The 8,434-nt window shown below is 46.1% G+C and overlaps 1 long non-coding RNA gene across 1 annotated transcript in view; it reads left to right on the top strand.

Moving 5' to 3' along the window:
• Positions 1–807: 807 nt before the first annotated feature.
• LOC122689261 overlaps positions 808–8,434 on the top strand; it is a 105,858-nt gene continuing 98,231 nt past the window's right edge. Inside the window, exon 1 of the long non-coding RNA XR_006339780.1 lies at positions 808–914. This is a non-coding gene — a long non-coding RNA (uncharacterized LOC122689261). The remainder of the gene's footprint in view (positions 915–8,434) is intronic.

Below are 8,434 nucleotides of genomic sequence, written 5' to 3'. Positions count from 1 at the left end.
CAGCCAAGAATACTGGAGTGGGTTTCCATGCTCTCCTCCAGCAGATCTTCCCAAGCCAGGAATCGAACCTGTGTCTCTTAGGTTTCCTGCACTGGCAGGCGGGTTCTTTGCCCCTAGCAGCACCTGGACGCCCCCTGGAAGGAGTAGAGTTCCTTGTGCTACGCAGTAGGTTCTTATTAGTTATCTGATTTATACATAGCCGTGTATATATGTTAATCCCAATCTCCCGATTCATCTCATGCCCCCCCACCCCCCAAAATGTCTGCTTTTAAAATAGACAAACTTGTAAAAAAAAAAAAAAAATCACAGAATAGAATTCACTCTCCCCATTCAGTAGGTGGTCAGATTGAGTCTTGAACAGAAATCAACACTTAATGACCATCTTCATTGTGAAAGAGGAATTTACATATTGCCCCGGAAGCATGTTTTAATATTAGAATTTATAAGATAATATATACGCCTGGTCTTTGGCTGTCAATTCCTGCCACAGAGCTAAGACCCTTGGAATTTCCTAACTGTGGAGAGCCCTCAAGGCAGTTTTCTTGTTAATGAGGTGACTTTTGCAATGCACCGGAGTCTGGGGGCTGGTTGCCATGGGAACCAACCCGGAAGCGCCTAGGGTCTGAACTTTCAGTCCCATCCCCCTCCGACCTCCAAGGAGGGGCGAGGGGGCGGGACGTTGACTTAAACCCCAGTGGTCAATGGTCTTGTCAATCGTGCCTACATAATAGAGCCTCCAGGAAAGAAAAAAAAAAAGAAGAAGGGGGTTGGGGGAATTTCCGGGTAGGTGACCATGTGGCCGTTTGGGGACAATGGCAGCCTGCAAAGAGTCCTCCCTTCTCAGACCTTGCCCTGGGCACCTCTCCCAGGTGGCTGTTCCTGAGTTGTGTCTTTCGTAATGAGCCAGCAATCTAGTAAGTAAAAGTTTTCTCCTGAGTTCTGTGAGCTGCTCTAGGAAATTAATCAAACCCCGGGTGGGGTTTGTGGCAAATTCTGATACAGAGCCGGTTGGTCAGAATCACCGGTGAAACTCTGGACTTGGGATTGGCTTCTGAAGTTTACGGAGTTTGGGGCAGTCTTGTAGATATGTGTGTGTGTGTGTGTGTGTGTGTGTTAAATCGCTTGTCTTGTAGGACTGAATCTTTAACCTATGGATCTGACTGTATCTCCAGGTAGATAGTGTCAGAATTGAGTTGTGTTGTAGGACATCCAGCCTGTGTCCGAGAATTACTTGATAACTGTGGGAACGCCCGACACACATTGGAACTGGTGTCCATAATAGCGCAACAATTCTTCCCAACCCAGGGATCGAACCCAGGTCTCCCGCATTGCAGGTGGATTCTTTACCAGCTGGGCCACAGGGGGAAGCCCCACAACAATTCTCTGGGTTATTAAATAGTAACATTCTTATTTCAAAAGGCTTGCATAATTTTTCTAACACAACTGTGTTTGTGAGGGATGTTTTATGCGTTGGATACATAGCTAGCTTTAAAGCTCATTCTCTTTTCAATATTTCACCTGTAAAAATTATCAACTAGTAACCCTGACGCTGGGAAAGACTGAACTCAAGAGGAGAAGGGGGCGACAGAGGATGAGATGGTTGGATGGCATCAACGACTCGATGGACAGGAGTTTGAGCAAACTCCAGGAGTTGGTGATGGGCAGGGAGGCCTGGTGTGCTGCAGTCCACAGGGTCGCAAAGAGTCGGACACGACTGAGCGACTGAACTGAACTACAATGAATTTGGTAAATAATTGAACACATAGTACATCACCAACGCACAGGAGCTCCCTTTGGAACACTGTATATTACTAGAAAAATTTATTTCAAGACAAATATACTGGCAGATAATAAGTCCTAGGTTAATTGAAGTAATTTTAGAGTGCCAATCTCCATTACAAATGTGTCTATTAGGTGGCCATTCATAAGCAAAAAACTGAAGGTTTTTAAATATACATTTGATTATGTGCTGTATTTTCACAAGTGCCTCAATTAGGTCAGGTGCTTGCCTCATGTACTTAAAATAGGGTTAATAAGAAGATTTCATAGAACAGTGTTTCTCTAATGTTCTTCTGTTCAAGGTTAGCTTTGTGAGGGTTGGTGTTCAGTCGCTAAGTCATGTCCGACTCTTTGCAACCCCATGGACTGCATGCAGCACACCAGGTTCTTCTGCCCTCCACTATCTCTTGGAGTTTGCTCTAATTCATGTCCATTGAGTCACTGATGCTATCTAACCACCTCTTCTCCACCCTCTTCTCCTTTTGCCTTCAGTCTTTCCCAGCATCAGGGTCTTTTCCAGTGAGTTGGCTCTTCACATCAGGTGACCAACGTAGTGAAGTTTCAGCTTCGGCATCAGTCCTTCCAATGAATAATCAGAGTTGATTTCCTTTAGGATTGACTGTTTTCATCTCCTTGCAGTCCGAGGGACTCTCAAGAGTCTTCTCCAGCACCACAGTTGGTGAGATATGCAAACGGCTAAATCCACTGGAAAATGCAATTGAAATGACTTATTTCTTCATCATAGGATTTTTCAGAGCCTTTGTCAGTGTATTGTTCTCTGTGAATGTTCAGAAGACATGAAGTGCACAGGTCTTCTAGGGCTGTTCTTTGGCAAGGTCTGAAGACATGTTGACAACTGGAGAGAGGTGGTTGTATGGTCATCCAGTGGGTAGAGGTCACGGGTATTGCTAAATATCCTACAGTGCCCACAACCACCGCCCCCCCCCCCCATATCAAAGAATTGTCCAGCCCCAGATATCAAGGCGTTGGAAAGTGCAATGGTTGGGAAATCCTGGATTGGACTGTTTTTAATTTATTTGGCTGGACCCAGTGTGGCTGCCTCATGTGGGGTCTTTTATTTGTGACATGCAAAGTCTTAGCTGCAGCAGGTTGAATCTAGTTCCCGGACTAGGAATCAAACCCTGGCCCCCTATATTGAGAGCACAGAGTCTTAGCCACTGTACCGCCAGGGAGGTTCCTAGGATTGGAATTTGAAGAAGCTATAGCTTTGGTCCTTCCCTGGTGGCCCAGTGGTAAAGAATCTGCCTGCAATGCGGGAGACGCAGATTCGATCCCTGGGTTGGGAAGATCCCTTGGAGAAGGGATAGACTACCCACTCTAGTATTCTTGGGCTTCCATGGTGGCTCAGATGGTAAAGAATCTGTCTGCAATGTGGGAGATCTGGATTTGATCCCTAGCTTGGGAAGATCCCCTGGAGAAGGAAATGGCAACCCACTCCAGTATTTTTTCTTGAGAAATCCCATGGACAAAGAAGCCTGGCGGGCTACAGTCCATGGGGTCACAAAGAGTCAGAGTCTTTTAGCAACTAAACAACAAGTAGCTTTGTCTTACCCTCCTCATTTATGACGTTGTCATCAAGGCATTTCGCTGAACTCTGGGGCTGTAAAAAGTGCTGACTGAAGGATTAAACCAGTGGGGTGGGACTGTGAGCCTGGAGTTTGAGGAATATCTCCGTGGTGAATCTGTGATTTGATGAAGCAAAAATGCATGGGAGTTGAAGATTCCCCTGTGAAATAACATACAGTCACTACCTGCCAGGAGGCATTATTTCCAGGGACATCTGGTCAACCAGAGTAGATTGGGTTCAACAGGAATCTATTGGGTCAGTAGGAGTATTCTATCTAGAGAGAATGTGAAAAGTGAAAAGTCGCTCAGTTGTGTCCGACTCTTTGCGACCCCACGGACTGTAGCCCACCAGGCTCCTCCATCCATAGAATTTTCTAGGCAAGAGTACTGGAGTGGGTTGCCATAATAGAGAAAGCCAATTGCAGAGTTATAACAATCCGATGTGTATTTCAGGTGGGTCTTCCCTGGTCGTTCAAATAGTAAACAATCTACCTGCAATGCAGGAGACCAGGGTTCGATCCCTGGGTCAGGAAGATCCCCTGGAGAAGGGAATGGCTACCCACTCCAGTATTCTTGCCTGGAGAATCCCATGGGCAGAGGAGCCTGCTGCTGCTGCTAAGTTGCATCAGTCATGTCCGACTCTGTACGACCCCATAGACGGCAGCCCAGCAGGCTCCCCCACCCCTGGGATTCTCCAGGCAAGAATACTGGAGTGGGTTGCCATTTCCTTCTCCAATGCATGAAAGTGAAAAGTGAAAGTGAAGTCGCTCAGTCGTGTCTGATTCTCAGCGACCCCATGGACTGCAGCCTACCAGGCTCCTCTGTCCGTGGGATTTTCCAGGCAAGAGTACTGGAGTGGGGTGCTATTGCCTTCTCCAATATTTCAGTTAAACCTGCCCGTTAAGTGGCCAGAGTGGTTTAGCTGGAGTAGCAGAGGGAAATCGTAGATGGGACTCAAAGTGGAAGAAGGAGACGTTTTGATGCATTGATTTATTTTTGATTGCACTGGGTCTTGCTGTTTGAGAGCTTTCGCTAGTTGTGGTTAATGGGGACTACTCTTTGCTGCAGTTCATGGGCTCAAGAGCATGCAGGCTTCAGTAGTTGTAACTAAGCCATGTTGTACATGGGCTTAGTTGCCCCACGGCATGTGAAATCTTCCCAAACCAGGGACCAAGGATAGGACTCGTCTCCTCTGCATTGGCAGGTGGATTCTTAACCACTGGGCCACCAGGGAAGTCCAAAGATGGGCCCATTGTATCAAAGATCTCCAAAGCCATGCGTGGGAGGGTGTATATGTTCAAGAAACAAAACTGACACTTTGTCTTGTACATCACTCAGCTGTGCCAGACTCTTTGTGACCCCATGGACTATGTATACAGTCCATGGAATTCTCCAGGCCATAACACTGGAGTGAGTAGCCATTCCCTTCTCCGGGGGCTCTTCCCAACCCAGGGATTGAACCCAGGTCTCCCACATTGCAGGTGGATTCTTTACCAGCTGAGCCACAAAGGAAGCCCTAAACTCATTTTGGTTAACATAAAAGACATTTTTATAAATGTATTTACAAATTATTTCTCAAAATATATAAAATATTATTTATGGTCAACATAGATTATATTTGTTTAAATGCTTCCCAGGTGGCACTAGAGGTAAAGAATCTGCCTGCCAATGCAGGAAACACAGGAGATGCAAGTTCAATCTCTGGGTCAGGGAGATCTCCTGGAGGAGGAGATGGCAACCTACTCCAGTATTCTTGCCTGGAGAATCCCATGGATGGAGGAGCCTGGTGGGCTACAGTCCATGAGGTCACAAAGAGTTGTACATGACTGAGTACCTAGACACATGAAATATTTATATATATATATATATATATAATTTAATTTTCAATTCAGGTGAGAAAACATTTCTTCTTTCCTTGCCAATTTGTTTGCATTCATGCTCAGTCATGTCAAACTCTGTGACTCCATAGACATGAGTGACTTCACTTTCACTTTTCACTTTCTTGCATTGGAGAAGGAAATGGCAACCCACTCTAGTGTTCTTGCCTGGAGAATCCCAGGGACAGCAGATCCTGGTGGGCTGCCATATATGGGGTCATACAGAGTCAGACACGACCGAAGCAACTTAGCAGCAGCAGACTATAGCCCTCCAGGCTCCTCTGTCCATGGGATTCTCTAGGCAAGAATCCTGGAGAGGGTTGCCATGCCCTCCTCCAGGGGATCTTCCTGACCCAGGGATCAAACCCGTGTCTCCTGCGCCTCCCACATTGGCAGGTGCATACGTTCCTGTTAATGAACAGATGAGCCCATTGCCAGCTAAGATAAAGCTGCACACACACAAACACCCGAAACCCCATTCTCTGTGTTGTAATTTCCAATGGGGAACAACGGAATCTTAGGAGCAAGGCTGCTGGTAGCAGCTGTAACCTTGGGTCAGTGTTCCCCTAATCAGAGAGCAAATGCACTTTCCCGCAAGGATCCTGCCACGGTGATAGGTTTCCTGACTCCTTGGCAGTCACAGAACACACAGAGACGTTGCTTTGGTCAGTTATTTCCACTTCTGAGTGGGGAGTGCTTTTGTATTCATCACCCCCGCCCCAGCAAAGAGGGAGAAATAGACAAGCTGAAATGGCTTTTCCAAATCAAGCAGTGCGTGCCATCTACAGGTAAAGAGCTTAACTGACTTAAGATTCCAGGCTTCTGTCTGGAATTACTTAGGTGTGTTTATTTTGCCCCACTCCACACAGCCTTGGAGTTGTCTACTTATTGATCTCCTGCTAAATAGAGAAAAGAGAAGCTGTACTTAATACAAAGATGATAGTTTTAGAAACTCCTTAATCTGTTGTGTTGCATTGATAGGAAAGTGATTGAATCTGTCTATCTGATGTGCTAAGGGGAATGGAATTTATTGGTGGGTCTAAGGTTTGGTCAGGGGACTTCCCAGGGACTCTGTGGTAAAGAATTCATCTGCAGTTGGTTAAGTCCCTGGGTTGGGATGATCCCCTGGAGCAGGAAATGGCAACCCACTCCCGGATGCTTGCTTGGAGAATCCCATGGACAGAGGAGCCTGGTGGGCCCGCTCCAACAGAGTCGGACAGGACTGAGTGACTAAACAGCAACAACAAAGGTCACGTCAATGTGAACAAGGGTGAAAAAAGAATGAGTTTTCTGTCCCTTTTCAGTTCAGTTCAGTTCAGTCACTCAGTCACGTCCAACTCTTTGTGACCCCATGGACTGCAGCACGCCAGGCCTCCCTGTCCATCACCAACTCCCAGACTTTACCCAAACTCATGTCCATCGAGTTGGCAATGCCATCCAACCATCTCATCCTCTGTCGTCCCCTTCTCCTCCCGCCTTCACTCTTCCATCCCCTGAAGATAATAGCCCACAGACGTACCAGGAATATTTTTCTGGATAGATCGTGGAGAGTAGTCCATTCTGGAATGGTGCCTGTAGTCTGGCAAAGAGAGCTTGTCTTCGCTGAATTAGTCCCTTGAATAGTTCGAACAGCAGCGTCATCAGATTGACTCAGAAATAATATGACAATGAAAGACACTTCTCAATGTATTTATCAATACTTTTAAGCTTAAGGGCACATACAGCCTGATTGAAATACTAGTTTTTCTTTTTTCTTTTTGCTGCACCATGCGACATGGAGGATCTCAGTTTACCAACCTGGGATCAAACCCGCGCCCGCTACATTGGAAGTGGGGAGTCTTTATTTAGCGTGAGCTGGGTCTTGGTTGCTGTGTGTGGGCTTTCTCCACTTGAGGATGATGGGCTTCTCATTCTGGTGGCTTTGCCTTGTTGAAGAGCACTGGCTGTAGGCCATCTGGGCTCAGTAGTTGTGGCTTAGTTGCCCCAAGACATGTGGGATCTTCCCGGAGCAGGGATCAAACTCGTGTTCTTGCTTTGGCAGGTGGATTCTTAACCACTGGACCACCAGGAAAGTCCAGCAGTGAAGAGTCTTATTCACTAGATCACCAGGGAAGTCCCTGAATATTTCTTTAGACATCAGAAATATTGACTTTTCTTTCAAGAATCCAAATTCTTTGAATTAGAAAAAAAAATGTTAGATGTTATTTGGGGGGGGAGTTGTTTTAAACTTCTTGGTTCATAGTTAAACACAACATTTTCCCAAAATTTGATGGCATTTATAGTTCATTACCTACAAATACTCTAATTTAATTTAATAGGGTTTTTTTTTAATTGAAGTATGGTTGATTTGCAATATTGTGTTAGTTTCAGGTGTTAGAGCAAAGTGATTCAGTTATACATATATATCTATTCTTTTTCAGGTTCTTTTCCTTTGTCCGTTATTATAGAATACTGGATATAGCCCGCTGTGCTGTGCACTAGTTCCATGTTGGTTACCTGTTTTGTATATAGTATCTGTTAACCCCAACCTCCTCATTATCTCTCCTCGTCTCTTCTCTAGTAACCATAAGCCTGTTCTCTATGTCTGTGAGTCTGTATTTCCTAGATGGCGTCATCTGTGTCATATTTTAGGTTACACATAAATGTGGTATCCTACGGAAGTTTCTTTGACTTCACTTGGTATGATCATCTCCAGGCGTATCCATGTTGCTATCTCAGTAGTGTTTTCTACTGTACCTAATACACTCAGGGTTCAACCACTGAGCAAGGTGTAGAAATGTGAACAGCTGCCCATCTCTGCCCATCTCCATTGCGTGTTGCCCAGTCTTCTAGTTGTGTCTGACTCTCTCTGACCCCATGGACTGTAGCCCTCCAGGCTCCTCTGTCCATGGAATCCTCCAGGCAAGAATGCTGGAGTGGGTTGCCATTTTCCTTCTCCAGGGGAACCTTCCCGACTCAGGGGTCGAACCTGCGTCTCCTGTGTCTCCTACACCTCAGGCGAACTGAGCCATCAGGGAAGCCCTGTGTCCACTGAGGGACAGACATTTCTGTGCACACTTTCCACACTGCATTCCCCTGCACCTGCCTTATTTACTAACACTCCCCGTGGGAGAGCAGCCTGCCTCTGGGGCAGGGTCACAGTGTGTTCGAGTTTGGGAACCTGCACCACCGTGTTCACACCCTCTCCTTGT

Source organism: Cervus elaphus, chromosome X (genome assembly GCF_910594005.1).
Source record: "Cervus elaphus chromosome X, mCerEla1.1, whole genome shotgun sequence".
In the NCBI taxonomy this organism is placed as follows: domain Eukaryota; kingdom Metazoa; phylum Chordata; class Mammalia; order Artiodactyla; family Cervidae; genus Cervus; species Cervus elaphus.
The sequence above is the reverse complement of the archived record's forward strand: the minus strand, read 5'-3'. Positions and strand labels throughout refer to the sequence as shown.